Raw genomic sequence first — 18,706 nt, 5'->3', positions numbered from 1 at the left:
CTTTCTCAATGGGGGAGGGAGGAATAGAAGGTGGAAGAGAAAGTGAATTTTTGTTTGAAACTAAAATAAAATAAAAATAAAAGACATTGTGGATGAACAATGAGCTCAGTCCAGAATTAAATAGATGGGAGAAGAGCAAACTTGATTGCCTTTGGGAAATTGCATTGTATTTTTTCTTTCTTTTAAAAAGTTAAAAAAACCCTGAAGCTTAAATATAAAAAACCCAAACACCCAAACATTTCTGTAATACAAAAAGACAATTCTTTATGAAACTGTGAATCTCTATTTTTATCCCATTTGTTTTTTCCCAAGAATATAATACATTATATCCATTTCTTTAAACACTTTCCTACTTGAGCTTAAGGTTTTACATCAGACTCATCAAATTGTTAAAGGTGAAAAAAAAGGAAAATGACATGTTGGAGGGGCTTCAGGAAAACAGGCACATTAATGTCCTGTGAATTGGCCTAGCCATTCTGAAAAGCAATTTGGAAACAATATACCCCAAAATTTAGCATACCCTTTGACTCAGGGATACTATTACTTGGCCTATACCCCAAAGAGATAAAAAAAATTAGGAAAAGACCCCAAAGATAGAAAAATAGAGCAGTGTTTTTTGTAGTAGCAAAGAAAAAATTATTCTATATTAATGCAGTGGGATCTTATTGCCCTATAAGAAATTATGAAAAGGACAGTTTTAGCAAAACCAGAGAAGAATTGTATGAACTGATGCACAGTGAAATGAATAGGACCAGCAGAACAATTTATACTACATCAATAACACAGTAAAAATAAATAGCTTTGGAGGACTGAAGAACTCTGATTACCATGTCATCATTCATGATAAATCATGACTACAGAGGACTGATGACAGATTATACTGCTTACCTCCTGAAAGGGAGGTGATGGAATCAGGGCATAGAATGAGACATATCTTTTGGACATGGCCAATGGGGGGAATTTGTTTTGTCAACGTATGAGAATAATTTTGTTTAAGTGGGTCTCCCCTCATTACAAGGGCTCTTTGAAGGCACAGATTTCAAGGACAGCCTTTAAGAAATATTTATTTTTAGCATTAATTTTTAAACGAAATTTGAGTTCCAACTTCTCTCCCTTTTTCCAATCGTTCTCACTTATTGAGAAGGTAAGCAATATGATATCAATTATGCATATGAAATAATTCAATAGATATTCCCATATTAACCATGTTGCAAAAAAGAAAAATAAAAGTAAAATAATTATACTTCAATTTACACTCACACTTCATCAGTTCTCTCTCTGGAGGTAGATAGTATTTTTCATTATGAGTCCTTTAAGTTGTCTTGGATCATTGTATTTTTTTTTTTTTTGGAATCAGGGTTAAGTAACTTGCTCAAGGTTACACGGCCAGTTATTTCTGTGTGTGGTGCTGAGTATCTGAGCCCAGATTTGATCCCCAGGTCATCCCAACACTGGAGCCGGAGCTCTTACTTGCTGAGCCACCTGGCCGCCCCTAAGCAACTGTGGTTAAGTAACTTGCTCAAGGTCACACCGCCAGGTATTTCTGGGTGGGTGCTAAGTGTCTGAGCCCAGGATTCGATCCCCAGGTCATCTCGACACTGGAGCCGGAGCTCTTACTCGCTGTGCTACCTGGCTGCCCCCATTGTATTTTTAAAAAAATAAATATGGAACGCTTCGTGAATTTGCGTGTCATCCTTGTGCAGGGGCCATGCTAATCTTCTCTGTATCATTCCAATTTTAGTGTATGTGCGGCCGAAGCGAGCACTGGATCATTGTCATCACCAAAGTAGTTCAGTCTTTCACAGTTGATCATCATTACAATATTACTGTGTGCAATGGTTGCCTGGTTCTGGTCATTTTGCTTTGCATCAAGTCTTCTCAGGTTTTTTTGCAATTATGTCATTGACAATCTCACTAGCATAACAAACAATTTGATGGCAGAGGTTGTGTCATTTTTCATCTTTGTGTGCCTGAGGCCTAGCTCAGTGTCATACTACTCATGTGTAGTAGGCACTTAATACATGATTTTTGACTAAAATTCAATTTATTAAGTAGGAAATATAAATAATAGAGAAACTATGACTTAAAGGATGAAAGATGTAGAGTTAGGAGGTGATTTTGAATTCATCTCTCCTGACTTCTTCATTTTATGGATTGGAAAACTAAGACTAAGGGAGTTAAGTGACTTGTCCAAGGTCAGGCAGGCAATATCTAAGAGGTCTAACATTTGAACTGAGAACTTCTCATTCTAGATGTAACAGTATACCATGCTGCCTGATTCAGCAGAGACCAAGTAGCAAATCAGTCAACAACTGCAAACAGACAGATTTCTAGTCCTGTTGTCAGATGTCTGTTCTTGGTAGAGTTCTTCTCTTATTTAACAGACTTCCACTGTTGTTTTGTACATTGACCTTGATCTAGAACAAAGTATATTCTTGACTTTTTTTTCTTTTAGAAATAGGGATTGATTTATTCAAGTTCTTCTTGGGCTTTGTTTTGGTTTAGTCAATATCTCTGGGTGTTTATGATGGGGGATGATGAGACATTTAAAAATAAATAAACAGATCAGTAGATACTTGTTCAACCAATATAATAACTACTAATATATATTATATCACATACGATATATTGTTATATACAATATAATATTATATAACATATATGCTATACACTATACAAACTACTATTAAAGTAAAAAATGATCTATTTAAAACATCTTTTATTCAATCCCCAGGCTTTTGTCTTTCGTTCTCCTGAAGCCAAAGTTCAGTCTTCTGGGTATTCTGAAGAGTTTATTATAAAAGAGAGGTGAGAACAAAAAGCATCTGTCCTGGATCAAAATTTTAGGATAAGTAGGAATATGGAGCTAAGAAGCCTTACAATTTCTTAAGATGACAGTTTTTGAAAATTATTTAGTATATATTGTTTTAGTCCCATCTTCTCTGGTCCTCAGTTTTTTCATCAATATCTTTATTCCATATATAATATGGTTGGGCAAAAAGATATCTAGGGTCCCTTCTAATTCTAACATTCTGACATTTGTAATATTAAAATTTTCATATATACGATAATTATGCATCTAATATCAAGTGACAAGAGAAGCAACATGGGATAGTAGATAGATATTTGACCTTGGAGTCAGAAAGACCTGGGTTCAAGACTTACCTCTGCTATACACTAGCTGTGTGACCATGGGCTAGTCACATAACATCTTAGTGCCCCAGGTATCTTTCTTAAGAATATATGTTGTAGGGGCAGCTACATGGTGCAGTGAATAGAGCACTGGCCTTGGAGTCAGGAGGATATGAGTTCAAATGCGAGCACTTGATCACATGTACTAGCCATATGACCTTGGGCAAGTCACTTAACCCCAATTGCCCTGTCTTCCCCTCAAAAAAAAAAAGAATATATGTTGTATGAGAGTTGCTTATTTGCATTTGTGAAGGGAATTTCTACACTGAGAGAAGCCTACACCAATGAAATATTAGGCCTAGATCAAGAAAAAAAATCAGATTAATGTTACCTCTGCCTTCCAGAAGTATTACCATACAAGATATGCTGTGTAATATTACTATAATCATTGTGTCCCAAAGATTTTGTTATTTTATAGATATTTTATCTACCCTAATATTAAATAATTTTAATTAACATTTATTTTCCTTGCGTCACCTTGCCTTTCATTGTACATTTCCAGAATTATGTAAATAACAAATTTGCACACATCCTTTCTGTGATAAATCTTTCTGAGTAAACAGAACCTTCCTGTGTAAACACCTGGTTCTCTTTTCTGATTTGCTGCACTTTTTCAGTGGATTTATAAACAGTAAAAACTTGTTCAATAGGATAACCAGAACTGAGAAAGAGAAGAAATAAACAGAATTGTAACTACCATGGGGTGACTATGGCATTGCCCCAAGGCTGTAAAATCCAGAGAATACAGACAAACACTTGTACTCTTTAGGCAGAAACAAATGAATAACTGTAGAGCATCTAGTTAGTAAAAATAGTTAAAACAGGAATTTGCCAAAAGGCACGGCTCCTACCCTACCTCTGTAAAGCCACACCTCAGATGAACTCTTCCCCTGACCATTCTTTTTACTGCTTCCCTGGAAGTTTGCTCAGTAGCCGCCTCAAGATGTTTCCTCCACAGGAGACATAGTGCTTTTTACTGTCTCTTTTGCCTCAGACATGTGCTAGAGCCTCTGCTCCTTTTTGATCTTCTGTCCCTAGACAGTAAGCAAGGTTTCTCTTCCCCTCTACCCATCTTAAATCACTAATATGACTACGGTAAGGAGACAGAATTGCTAGTTATAACCCTGGCATGGTCAATTAATTTGGTTGTTGTTTACAGACTCTCTTTGCTTTTGTTAGGGTTTATTAGCTGATTTATATTGTCCTTATTATGACTGAATCAGAGGGCAACAGTTCCCAGAAAAATGTCAGGGAAGGAGAAAACAACATGAAGTGAGGGAAAGGGGAAGCCAGAAAGAGGAGAAACCATTCTATGTCTAGTGCAGAGTGATAAGGTTAAGATTTTGTAGGCAATGAAGGTAATATTTTATTGAGAGTCAAGGGGATTTATGCTCAAAGAACATTAAAACTGGAAAGGGCTTTAGAGGTCCTTTATATCAAACTTTCTCATATTATTTAAAAATTTTTAAACTTTTTAAAAATTCTGAACTTGATAAACACCAACAAACAAACATTTTCATATAAAAAAACAGAAAAAGAGGATTGTATATGAAACCATGGATCTCCTAAGATGGTTAAAAAAAAAAAAAGCATATGCTCAGTTCAAAATGGTAGTTCCAACACCTGAACTGCCTTTTCATTGAGTGTGTATTTATTTAATTTTTTTTATTACTGATTTTCTCCCCATTTTTCCCCTACCCACTGCCCCAAAATAGCAGTCCCACAGGATATCCTCTCCTCCAATCTGCTCTCTCCCACATTTTCTCCCATACCCCTTTCAACTTTTCCAGTAGGGCATGGTAGATCTCTATGCCCCAGTGCCTGTATATCTTATTTCCCAATTACATGTAAAATAGTATTAATAATAGTAAATATATGTATATGTATACATATATATTTAAACATTTGATTTTAAAAATGAATTCCAGATTTTAAAACAGAATGTTTTTATAAGGATAAAATGTGATAAAATCTGCAAAGCGCTTTCTGCTATATAGATGTTAGCTGTGAGTGGTGGTGAATGTGGTAGTGGTGCAGGAGGGAGGGGAAGAGCAGGAGGCAATGGAGTGTCTTTGGGGTACCTGTGGGAACCCCAGAGACTTCAGATGTTACCCAACCCAACCCCCTCATCTTCAGATGGGGAAACTGAGAGACAGGAACAATCTGAATATGGTGGAAACACAATCAGGATAACCCAGGATCGGGCAGCTTCTACACTGAGGGATCGAAGGGCTTGGAATGTGATATTTCAGAGGTCAATTTTGTCACCCACCCTTAATGGGAAGATAAGCAGTTCAGTATAGGTTGTACATGTGTGGCTAATGTAAAACAATAACATAGTAAATATATTGTAAAAGACTGACTATATTTCCCTCCCTCCTATCCCACCTCCCACTTGTTCTATTCTCTACTTTGATTCCGTCCCTTTTCAAAAGTGGGTGCTTTCAGCTTTCCTTCCCCCCAGCCTGCCCTCCCTTCCATCATCCCCCCTCTCATCCCCTTCCCCCCTATTCTCCTGTAGGGTGAGATACCCTATTTAGTGTGTATTTCACTCCCTCCCCAAGCCAAATTCAATGAGAATAAGGTTGACCCATTCCCTTTTGCCTTCCTATTCTTTCCCTCTATTGTAACCATTTTCCCTTGCCTCTTCTCTATGACATAGTTTACCCCATTCTGTCTCTCCCCATCTCCTCTCATTATATTCCTCTCTCACCTCTTAATTTCACCTTTTAAGTATCATCCCTTCCTGTTAAATTGGTCCTGTGCCCTCTATCTATGTATACCTGTAAACATATACACACTCATTCTCATATGTATGCATATGGCCATATACCCTCATATGTAGACATATATATATATATATATACATATATATATATATATTTCTATTCCCTTCAACTACTTTCACACTGAGAAAAGTTTCATAAGTTACAATTATTGGTTTTCCATGTAGGAATGTTAATAGTTCAACTTTGATAAGTTCCTTATGATTTCTTTTCCCTGCTTCTTTTATCTGAATGTCAAATTTTCTATTCCACTGGTTTTTGCGGCAAGAATGCTTGAAAGTCTTCTGTTCCACTGAATGACCATATTTCCCCTGAAACATGATACTCAGTTTTGCTGGGTAGGTGACTCTTGGTTTTAATCCCAGCTCCCTGGATCTCCGGATTATCACATTCCAGGCCCTTCGATCCCTCAGGGTAGAAGCTGCCGGATCCTGGGTTATCCTGATTGTGTTTCCACCATATTCAGATTGTTCCTGTGTCTCAGTTTCCCCATCTGAAGATGAGCGGGTTGGGTTGGGGGACATCTGAAGTCTCTGGGGTTCCCACAGCGTACCCCAGGACACTCCCTCGCCTCCTGCACCAGTACCACAATTAGCACCACTCACAGGTAACATCTCTATAGCAGAAAGCGCTTTGCAGACTTTATCGCATTTTCTCCTTACTCCCGCCCTGCATGGAGCGCGCTCATGATGAACTCCATTTCACAGAAGCAAAGAAACCAAGGCGAATGGGGACCTCAGGTCTAGCCTCGTAGCCCCTGGGGAGCCCGGTGGTGGGAGGAGGGGCCAGGCTGGCTTGGAACCGGCCTGTGGCACTGGGACTGCCTAGGGACTGGCGGGCGGAACCAAGGAGGCGGAACGGTTGTTGCGGCGGCTCTGGGCTCCCGGCCGGAGGACAGCAGCGGTTGCAACTCCGGCGAGCCGGAAGGCGCTGACGGGGCCGAGGGAGCTGGGGGCGGCCATCGAGCTGTGCTGCTTGGTGTCAGAGGCTGAGGCCGGGAGTCGTGTTCTCCGCCGTCAGGTGAGGGCCCGGGCCCTGCCCATGTGGAGGGCGGTGTGTCCGTCAGCCCCGCTCCGGTGCCCGGGACGCCGGGGCCGGGGCCTGGAGCGGCCCGAGCGCGCCCCTGAGCCGCCCCGGGCTCGGGCCGCCGTCCCCGTGTCGAGCCGGCGTCTGTGCGTACGTTGGGGCCCGGCGTGCTGCTCCGAGCCCGGACCCCGGGCGCACTGGGCGGCCGCTGCTCTGTTGGCGGCCTCGACTGGCAGCCGCGAGCGGGCTTAGGGAGGCCGCAGCCCGTCGGAGGGGCGGGGATGGGCATTAGGCCGCTGGTTTCCCCGCGGGCGGCAGCTTTCCTGTCCGTGGGACGGGGAGGAGGGAGCAAGCGGCCCCGTGACCGTGTGTGGCGGGGCTTGTGCGGGAGAGCGCCCGGGAACGCGTCCGCCTGCGGGATGCTGGGCGCTGCTTCCCGCGCGCTCCCTCCTTTCACCCCCGGTGACGCGGCCGCCGCTCCTCCGGTTACGGGAGCTGGGAGCGGCAGAGCCGAATGCCCTGGCCGGCCTCCTGGGACCAGAAGGGGCCTTAGAGGCGGGCGGCGAGATGGGGCGGTGGGAGCCGGCCGACCGGCTCTGGCTGCTGCGTCCCGTCCTCGGGTTACTGGGAAAGCCCCAGGGTTTCCCAGACGGGCCAGTGGGGAAACTTGTTTTGGAACGTTTTCTATACTGAAACCCTGGCATTATTTTCGGAAATCTTGGCTATTTTGCGGATTAAGGTAGAAAAATTATTTGAGGTAAGAAATGAAACCTGCGATTTTTTTTAGATGGTTCCATAGCAAGGATTTTATTCCTAACATTTTCCCCACCTGAGGAAAGGCATATTCATTGGGGAAACAAAAAGTCATTTTGTATCAGTGAAAAGGGAATAAATCCCATTGAAAAATTTATATGGGATGAAGTCATTTGAAGTGAAGACTCAGTGTCTCTCTGTATTCCAGCTGTGTCCGGTAAACCAGTTTTTCCATAAAATTAAAGTTCTTTTTTTTTTGCATACTTAAATTTTTTATGTGATTCATTGATTTTCACAGGATCACAGAATTTTTTATTTGGAACCTTAGTGACTGTCTGCCTCCAAACCCCAAGAATCTCTATTTTAACAAACCCAACAAATTTTCCTTAGTTTGCAGTTAATAATAATTGTAATGAAAAGGACCAGTCTTTTGGATTTGGAAAATAGTACAAGTAATGCTTCCTGGAGTTTTATTGTCTAAAAAGATTTTATATTTTAGTATTTCTATGTGGAGTTTTAACATGTAATAGAAATTTCGGCATGAAATGTGACTCCAAAATTCAGCTTTTGGAAATTCATTTTGTTATCATTAGAAGTAGTAGCACTGTTTTGTATCTTAAGAAGCTGAATTTCATGGTGTGATTCACTGTTTCTCCTTTCTCCTCTTTACCTACATACCTGCCTAAAAAATTATTTAAACATTTTTTCTGTGTAGGAAAAAATTCCACAAGAAGATTTTTTTTTTTACTTTTTTTGGAGGGCAGTTGGGGTTAAGCGACTTGCCCAAGGTCACATGGCTAGTTAAGTGTCTGAGGTTGGATTTGAACTCAGGTCCACCTGACTCCAGGGCTGGTGCTCTATTCACTTTGCCACTTACCTGCCCTAACAAGAAGTTTTAAATTGTTTTTAGAGATACTTTTCTTGATTCATATATTTCTAGTCAAAAAGTTTTCTGACTTCTTTGTGTAACATTTCTTTCCACTCGGCGTGAATAAGTGCTCAGTAGCAATAATAATGATGATGACTGATGTTTATGTAAGGCTTTAAAGTTTTCAAAGGGTGTTATTTAGGGTATCTCATTTGAGGTAGACACCAACATAAGGTTAGTACTTTATGTATTTATAGACAATGAAACTTAGAAAGTTCAGATGACTTAGTCACACAGTAAGTATAAGAGCCACACATGAACTGTGATTTCTCCTGACTCCCAGGTACAGCATTCCATTAGCTATACCACAATACTGTTTTGTAGAGATAGTGAGACAATTTATTTATCTTAGTACTTATTTCTGTAAGCTGTATTTACATTTGCAGTTTGTTTCTTTCCTATGTACGTATTTTGTAAAAAATTTTTTACTTAACAAACATTTATTGAGTACGTTGTGTACAGCATTGTGCTTGGTGTCAGGGTTTAGCTAAGACACAGTCCCTCCTGTATTTTACAGACTGGTTAGGGGACATTTGGTGTGATATATGAAAAGGAAATCTATTATATATTGAGTACTTTAATTTTTTTTATTTGATTATAGTATTAAACTGCCTTCTTTAGGAAAAACTAGCTTTAACAGCTAGGCCAGACTAACCCAAGCTCATAAATTTAGGTTACCTATAGATTTAGTGAATAGATAAATTGGTAAGACTTTATCATTTAGTAGCAGAAAATTTAGAGTAAGATATGTATCTTTGTAGGAATAAAATAATCATAGACTTAAGCTCCTTTTCTAGCATCTGGAGAAAACGGAGGTTAGCCAAAGGTTAAATTTCTCTTTCTTATCTTAGTGGATAAGGTCCCATTTTTCTTGAGCTAGAGTCCAAGTTCAGTAATGGAATCTTTTAAGGTTGGCAACTGGAAGAAGGGGGGTGACTCCTAAACTACTGACCACAAAGTTACTTTTTCCCCAGTAAACTTTCTGATTACAAAAGGCATCATCACCTGTAGAGCAAGGACTTCTGGGATAATCTCACTTTGACAGCTAGATGTTACTGTTGGGTTAAAAAAGCCTGGGAGAATTGCGCTAGTCAGATAACCTGTCTTGTCCAGTTGAATTATGTTCAAAACAATATAGCATAATATTTTTTATTCCTCTCTTCTGTTTTAAAAATTAGGTCTGAAAATCACTCCTTGACTCTGACATCTGAGCAATCAGATGACCTGGTTTGATATGCAAATGCTAGCTTTGCAGATTAAATCATAAATGCTTAATAACTTTGTAACTATGTTTCTTTTTATTTCAGATAGGGTTTTTTTGTAGGGGGCAGTGAGACATTCGAGGATAAGTGATTTGCCCAAGGTCACACAGCTTAGTGTCAGGTGTCTGTGGCTGGATTTGAACTTAGGTTCTCCTGACTCCAGGGCCAGTGTTCTGTTCACTTCCCTACCTAGCTGCCCCTATTTCAGATAATTGTAACATAATAACTTCATTAGAGTTAGAATTACAAAACTGAGTAGTGGAGTACTAATAGATTAATACCATAAAGAAAAAATGCTTCACATATTGTTTCTATGTAGAAGTACTTTATATAATAGTATAAAAAGTACTTTACATATTATAGTTTATATTGCTAGATTCTTGCATTCTTTTACATGAGAAATAATCAGTATGCATCTCATTAATGAGCTAACTAATGATAGATTTTATACATGCAATTGAGTCAAAATATAAGTGGTTTTTGCAGGTTAATTTTTGAATGTGTAATAAGTTGATCAAACTAATTAGCTATTGCTTTAATTCTAATGATATTTGGTTTTAATCACCTTTACAAATTGTGAATGGAAAATCCAAATTTTTGTGATTGCTTCAGAATTTATAGCACTATTTGAAGTATACCAAATTCAGTTTCATAATCCTATAATGAAATGTTTGAAAAAGTTGCCATGTAAAATATTGAATATAACTTTAGTCAGAAGGGCAGTTATTCTTAGATCAGTGTTTAGACACAGAAACAGTAACTGATATATGCAGTATCCCCAAGTTCTTGATGTAGTTTCAGGCTTCAATAGTTTTAAATGTCACCAAGACTTTTGGAACACCCTCTATATCAAAGGGTTTCAAAGTTTCAAAGCCAAAAAACTATCTAGGATCATCTTTATCATACATCTGACAAATAGTCATCCAGACTTTACTCAGATTCCATGAGTAAAGGGGAACAGACTGCTTCTACAGGCAGCCCATTTTTCTTTTGGATAGCTGTTAGAAATTTTGCGTTATGTCAAGCCTAAAGCTTGCTCTTTATAATTTCTGCCCATTTCTACTAGTTTTACTATTTGAGACTGAGTGAAACACATTTAATCCCTTCTATATCACAGCTCTTCAAATAACAAAAATTCCCCATGATTCATCTAATCTCTATACTTAAAACCTTTATTTAAACCAACCTTTTGCTTCTGGCTAGCTGCTTTTGACACAGTTTTTTCTTTTTGGAGGGCAATTGGGGTTAAGTGACTTGTTCAAGGTCACACGGCTAGTTTTTGTGTTAAGTGTCTGAGGCGGATTTGCACTCAGGTCCTCCTCACTCCAGGGCCAGGGCTCCATTCACTATGCCACCTAGCTGCCCCTTGACACATGTCCTTAACCATAACCAGGAGTTCTTAACCATACCTCTTCCCAAAATAATATTTTTTTTAAATTCACAAAACAAAATACTTAGGATGTCAAAAGAAATTATATTGAAATACTTATCAAAATATTAAAAAAAAAAGTTTGCGGACTTCAGGCTAAGAATCCTTGCCTAGCCTAACAAAACCCTTCTGTGACATCCAGAACTGAACATATTACTCTAATTAGAGACCAGTGGATTGTTACCTCCTTATTTCTGCACATTCTACCTTAGCTGTCTTGGTTGTCACATCACATTATTGATTTATGTTGAGTTTATAGTGTACTAAAACCCCCACATGGTTTTCATATGATCCACTTTCTAGCCATTCTTGCTTCCCTATCTTGTATTTGTGAAGCTAATTTTTTGAACTGAAGGGTAATGCTTTACATTTATGGCTATTAAACTTCATCCTAATAGATTTGGTCAAATGTTTTAGCTTGTCAAAAACTTTCAATTTGACTTATCTAGATTGTTGGCTGTCTTTCTTAGCATCATGTGACTATTTGATAAATATGCCGTTATGCATTTATCCATATTATCATTAAAAACGTATCTGTCTAGTTCATGGCTCTTCACTTCATCAAAAGAATAGTATGAAATATTTTATTAAATGCTTGACTAAAATCTTGCAAAGCTATACCTACAGTACTCCTTTCTTCTACCAATTTAGTAATCCTGTCCACACAGGAAATAAGGTTTGGCATGACCTATTCTTGCTGAAGTCATGCTGGTTCTTTGTGATTACTGCTTTCATTTCTAGAAATTCATTAACCACATCTTTCATAATATGTTCTAGAATTCTGCGAGAAGTGTGATTCACTGGCCTGCAGTTCATAGACTCCATCCTCCTCCCTTTTTGAAAATTGGGACATTTAGGGGTGGCCAGGTGGCTCAGTGAGTAAGAGCATTGGCTCCAGTGTCAGGATGACCTGGAGATCGAATTCCAGGCTCAGATACTCAGCACCACACCCAGAAACACCTGGCCGTGTAACCTTGAGCAAGTTATTTAACCCCAATTGCTTTAAAAAAAAAAAAAAGAAAATTGGGACATTTACTAACTCTAGTCCTGTGACATTTCTCTTCTCTACAATCTTTAAAAAAATTTTTTTTCTACAGTCTTTCGAAAGAAAGTTTTATTGCTGTCTTTTTAAAATATCACCTGTATTTCCCAAAATATTCTCCTTCCTCCCCCCAGAGGAGTTACTTTGTAACAGAGTAAAAGAAGAAGGGAAAAATAGTTAAGTGAAAACTAACCAGTATACCACCCAAGTCCAATGTTATACAGTTTTTCATGTCGGAAGTTACCTACTTCTGTAAAGAAGGAATTGAAGCGCATTTTCCTTTCTGTTCTTTGGCGCTAAGCTTGATCGTTACAGTTTCTTAGCATCCAGGTTCCATTGTTTGTTCCACTGTTTACATCATAATTATTATACATATTGTTTTTCTGTTTCTGATTTGCTTCTCTTCGTATTGAGTCATATGTTTTCCCATGCTTCTCTGTGTTCATAATTTCTTACAGCTTGGTAATATGCATGTAACATTCTTCATGTTTAGCCATTCCCCAATCTATGAAAACTTATTTCTGGTTCTTTGCTACTTAAAAAAATATCCTTCTTAATATTGTGGTATGGGATATTTCTTTTTATCATCAATATCATTAATCTTTTAAAAGTAATCAACAATGGCCTAGTGATTACATCCAGCATTTCTTTCAGGACCCTATGATGTAGCTCTGACTTATATAATTTTAGATATTTTGTGGTATCTAAATATGACAGTTAATAAGAATATTTTTGGTTCATTTTCCTAAAGGAAATAATTCCAATATCTAGTTGAAATGATGCTCATCATTTAAAAAAATTGTTTTCTACAAGAACTTACGTAAACCTATAGTTTATATGGAGAATTTGTCTAAATTTTAGGTGAGGAAAAGTTTAAAGAAGTTCTTTTCATCTTGGTAATTTGAGAAGTTCTTTTGCATCACACTCTGCACTGAGTTCACTGTTATTTGAGTATGTTAAATAAATATATATTAACTTTTTGGGGCAGCTAGGTGGTGCATTAGATAGAATTTTGGGCCTGAGGTCAGGAAGACTCCTCTTCAAATTTGACCTCAGATACTGACTAGCTGTGTGACCCTTGGCAAGTCATTTAACCCTATTTTCTTCAAATTTCTTCATCTATAAAGTGAGCTAGAGAAGGAATAGCAAACCACTCCAGTATCTTTGCCAACCAACCCCAAAGAGGTCATGAAGAGTTAGGCATGACTGAAATGACTGAACAACAATGGTAACTTTTTTTTTTTTTTTTGCTTTTTTTGGAGGTGGGAAGGTAGGGCAATTGGGGTTAAGTGACTTACCCAAGGTTACACGGCTACTTTTGTGTTAAGTGTCTGAGGTCAGATTTGAACTCAGGTCTTCCTTACTCCAGGGCAGGTACTCTATTCCCTGTGCCACCAAGCCACCCCGGTAACTTGTTCTTGACGTTTGTTTTTCAGGTTTTTTAACTGTTAGAGTAAAAACCCATTCATGTGCCCAGTTATTAATCTACCATAAGACTTATTTTTTCTTAATTCAGTATTACTTGTAAATATGTTTAGACAGCTAATTCTATTTACAGTAATTCTTGTACTTTTCCTGGAGGATCCCAGAAGACTAAGTTTTTATAAAAAAGGATTGTATCAGATGGAATGAACAATGTGAAAGAGGAAACAAAACCAAACAAGAAGATGAAAAAGGGCAAGTAGTTTGCTTCAATCTGGATTCAAACTCAGTTCTTTCTCTGAATGTAAACATCTCTCTCCATCGTGGGTCTTTTGGGGTTGACTTATGATGCTGGATTGCTGAAAAGAGTCCAGTTTATCAAAGTTGGTCATCACACGTACGTTGTGTCTGTAATTGGGTACAAATTTCTCCTGGTTCTACTCTTCTCACTAAGCATCAGTACACATAAGCCTTTCCACGTAAATATGAAGTCCATCTGCTCCTTGTTTCTTATAGCACAATAGTATTCCATAACATGCATATACCACAGCTTGTTCAGCCATTCCCCAATTGATGGGCACCCCCTTAATTTCCAGTTCTTTGCCACCACAAAAAGAGCTGCTATAAATATTTTTGTACATATGGGTCTTCTTCCCACTTCTATGATCTCTTTGGGATACAACCCTAAAAGTGGTATTGCTGGATCAAAGGGTATGAAAGTATTTATAGCCCTTTGGGCATAATTCCAGATTGCTCTCCAGAAAGGTTGGATCAGTTCACAACTCCACCAGCAATGCATTAGTGTTCCAATTTGCCCACATCCTCTCCAGCATTTGTCGTTTTCCTGTTTTGTCATCTTAGCCAATCTGAACTGCCTGTTCATATCCTTTGACCGTTTATCAATTGGGAAATGACTTGTATTCTTATAGATTTGACTCAATTCTCTGTATATTTTAGAAATGAGTCTTTTTATCAGTGACATAGGTTGTAAAAATTCTTTCCCAATTTTCCACTTACCTCCTAATCCTGGTTACATTGGCTTTGTTTGTACAGAAGCTTTTCAATTTAATGTAACCAAAATTATCCATTTTGCATTTTATAATGCTCTCTAATTCTTGTTTAGTCATAAAGTCTTTCCCTCTCCACATATCTGACAAGTAAACTATTCCTTGCTTTCCCAGATTGCTTACAGTATCAGCCTTTATACCTAGATCATGCACCCATTTAGACTTGATTTTGGTATATGGTGTTAGATAATGGTCTATGCCCAGTTTCTGCCATACTATATTCCAGTTTTCCCAGCAGTTTTTGTCAAATAGTGAGTTCTTATCCCTAAAACTGGGGTCTTTATCAAACAGTAGATTACTATAGTTATTGCCTGCTGAGTCTTGTGTACTCCATCTACTCCATTGATCCACTACTCTGTTCCTCAGCCAGTCCCAGGTAGTTTTGAGGACGGCTGCTTTATAGTACACATTAAAATCTGATATAGCTAGTCCACCATCCCTTGCATTTCTTTTCATTAATTCCATTGATATTCTGGACCTTTTGTTCTTCCAAATGAATTTTGTTGCTGTTTTTTCTAGCTCTATAAGGTAGTTTTTTAATGGACATTTTTTTTTAAAACAATTGGGGTTAAGTAACTTGCCCAAGGTTACACGGCCAGTTTTTGTGTGTGTGTGTGTGTGTGTGTGGGTGTTAAGTATCAGAGCCCGGAACGGATCCTGTGTCCTCCAGACTCTGGGGCCGGCACTCTTACTCACTGCGCCACTTAGATGCCCCTATATGAGATAGTTTTTTGGTAAACTGATTGGTATGGCACTAAATATATAATTTAATTCAGGTAAAATTGTCATTTTTATTATATTAGCTTGACCCAGCCACAAGCAATTGATGTCTTTCCAGTTAGTTAGATCTGGCTTATTTGTGTGAAAAGTGTTTTGTAGTTGTGTTTATATAGGTCGTGGGTTTGTTTTGGCAGGTAGATGCCCAAATATTTTATAATGTCTACAGTAACTTTAAATGGGATTCCTCCTTTCTATCTCTTGCTGTTGAATTTCTTTTTTTTTGGAGGGCAATTGGTGTTAAGTGACTTGCCCAAGGTCACATGGCTAGTTTTTGTGTTAAGTGTCTGAGGCCGGATTTGAAGTCTGGTACTCCTGACTCCAAGGCTGGTGCTTCTTGCTGTTGAATTTCATTAGAAATATACAGGAATGCCGAGGATTTATGTGGGTTTATTTTATATCCTGCAACTTTGCCAAATTTATTTATTGTCTCAAGTAGTTTTTTACTTGATTCTCTAAGTATATCATCATATCATCTGCAAAAAGTGATAACTTGGTCTCTTCTTTGCCTAATTTGATTCCTTTGATTTCTTTTTCTTTTCTAATTGCTACTGCTAACATTTCTAGTATCAGATTGAATGAGAGGGGTGATAGTGGACATCCTTGTTTCACCCCTGATCTTATTGGAAATGCTTCTAGCTTCTCCCCATTACATATGATACTTGCTGATGGCTTTAAATAGATGCTACCTGTTATTTTAAGGAAGGCTCCATTTATTCTTATACTTTCTAGTGTTTTTAATAGGAATGGATGTTGTATTTTGTCAAAAGCCTTTTCTGCATCTATTGAGATAATCATGTGGTTTTTGCTAGTTTTATTGTTGATATGATCAATTATACTGATGGTTTTCCTAATATTAAACCATCCGTGCATTCCTGGAATAAATCCTACTTGATCAAAGTGTATTATTCTTATGATAAGTTGCTATAGCCTTTTTGCTAATATTTTATTTAAAATTTTTGCATCTACATTCATGAGGGAAATTGGCCTATACTTTTCTTTCTCTGTTTTATCTCTTCCTGATTTACGTATCAGTACCATATTTGTGTCATAAAAAGAATTTTGGTAGGACTCTTTCACTAATTTTCCCAAATAATTTGTAGAGTATTGGAATCAATTATTCTTTAAATGTTTGATAGAATTCACTAGTAAATCCATCAGGCCCTGGAGATTTTTTCCTAGGGAGTTCACTGATGACTTATTTGATTTCTTTTTCTGAGATGGGATTATTTAAGAAATTTACTTCTTCTTCAGTTAATCTGGGCATTTTATATTTTTGTAAATATTCATCCATTTCACTAAGATTATCAAATTTATGGCCCTATAACTGGGCAAAATAATTCCTAATTATTGTTTTAATTTCCTCTTCATTGGTGGTAGGTTCACCCTTTTCATTTTTGGTTTTCTTCTTTCTTTTTTATCATATTGACTAAGGGTCTGTCAATTTTATTGTTTTTTTTTTTCCATAAAACCAGCTCTTAGTTTTATTTATTCAATAGTTTTCTTAATTTCAATTTTATTAATCTCTCCTTGGGTTTTCAGAATATCTAATTTAGTATTTAATTGGGGATTTTCAATTTGGTTTTTTTTTTCTAGCTTTTTCAATTGCATGCCCAATTCGTTAATCTCCGTTTTCTCTAATTTATTCATGTATGCCCTCAGGGATATAAAACTTCCCCTAAGGACTGCCTTTGCTGTATCCCACAAATTTTAGTATGTTGTCTCATTGTTGTCATTCTCCTGAATGAAGTTACTGGTTGTTTCTGTGATTTCTTGTTTGACCCACTCATTCTTTAGGATTAAATTGTTTAGTTTCCAATTAGTTTTTAGTCTGTCTTTCCATGGCCCTTTATTGCATATGATTTTTATTGAGTCATGATCTGAGAATGATGCATTTATTATTTCTGCCTTTCTGCACTGAATTGTGAGGTTTTTATGTCCTAGTACATGGTCGATTATTGTGTATGTGCCAGGTACCACTGAGAAGAAGGCATATTCCTTTTTATCCCCATTCAGTTTTCTCCAGAGATCTATCATACCTACTCTCTCTAAAATTCTGTTTACCTCCTTAACTTCTTTCCTGTTTATTTTGAGGTTGGATTTATCAAGTTCAGAGAGGGGGAGATTAAGGTCCCCCACTAGTATAATTTTGCTATTTCTTCCTCTAATTCCCATACCTTCTCCTCTAGGAATTTGGATGCTATACCACTTGGTGCATATATGTTAAGTAATGATATTGCTTCATTCTCAATGGTGCCTTTTAGTAGGATATAGTTTCCTTCCTTATCTCTTTTAAGCTTTTGCTTTATCTGAGATAAGGATTGCTGCCCCAGCTTTTTTTACTTTAGCTGAGGCATGATATATTTTACTCCAGCCTTTTACCTTTACCCCATATGTATCCCTCTGTTTTAGATGTGTTTCTTGTAAACAGCATATTGTAGGATTATGGTTTTTAATCCATTCTGCTATCTGCCTCCTTTTTATGGGAGAGTTCATTCCATTCACAGTTATGATTGTTATCTGTTTCTTTCCCTCCATCCTGTTCTCTCCCCTGTTAATGCTTATATTTTTTTCCCATTCTCCCTTCCCCTCCTTAATAGTTTTCCTTTTGACCACTGCCTCCCTCAGTATTCCCTTATCAGCCCCCCTCCCATTTCCTCCCCTTACCCCTTACTTCTTCCCTCCCTTCTCACCTCCCCCTTTCGTAGCCCTTTCCCCCTCCTACTGCCTGTAGGATATTTTTATACTTAATGAAGTATGTTATTTATTGTCTCCCCTAATAGAATATATGCTTCTCTAGGATAGGGGTTTTTTGTTCTGTCTCTTGCTCAGCATAGTACTTGGCATATAGTAAACACTTATTAAATACTTGTTGATTGACTGAAATTATGAATTTTTCCCTGCACAGGTTTTTTCTGTACTTTAACCTGTTGCTTTTAGCACAAGATTTTCTAATGATTAAGTATAATGTTAGTTCATTTAGTTGAGTCCAAAGGCATGGAACTGGGTCTCCTCTGAGCTG

At 37.8% G+C, this 18,706-nt stretch overlaps 1 protein-coding gene and 1 non-coding gene across 2 annotated transcripts in view; one reads left to right on the top strand and one right to left on the bottom strand.

The window, feature by feature from the left end:
• Positions 1-1,658: 1,658 nt before the first annotated feature.
• Positions 1,659-1,765, bottom strand: LOC138164517 (U6 spliceosomal RNA). The gene has a single exon (XR_011169098.1). It is a non-coding gene; the product is annotated as a U6 spliceosomal RNA (small nuclear RNA).
• Positions 1,766-6,849: 5,084 nt separating this feature from the next.
• Positions 6,850-18,706, top strand: part of SAR1B (secretion associated Ras related GTPase 1B) — a 39,079-nt gene continuing 27,222 nt past the window's right edge. Inside the window, exon 1 of the mRNA XM_069091855.1 lies at positions 6,850-6,998. The gene's annotated coding sequence lies outside the window, so the exon portion shown is untranslated. The remainder of the gene's footprint in view (positions 6,999-18,706) is intronic.

Source organism: Petaurus breviceps, unplaced genomic scaffold, assembly GCF_028583685.1.
Source record: "Petaurus breviceps papuanus isolate PSGF00001 unplaced genomic scaffold, PetGlider_PUasm1.0 189, whole genome shotgun sequence".
In the NCBI taxonomy this organism is placed as follows: Eukaryota; Metazoa; Chordata; class Mammalia; order Diprotodontia; family Petauridae; genus Petaurus; species Petaurus breviceps.
The sequence above is the reverse complement of the archived record's forward strand: the minus strand, read 5'-3'. Positions and strand labels throughout refer to the sequence as shown.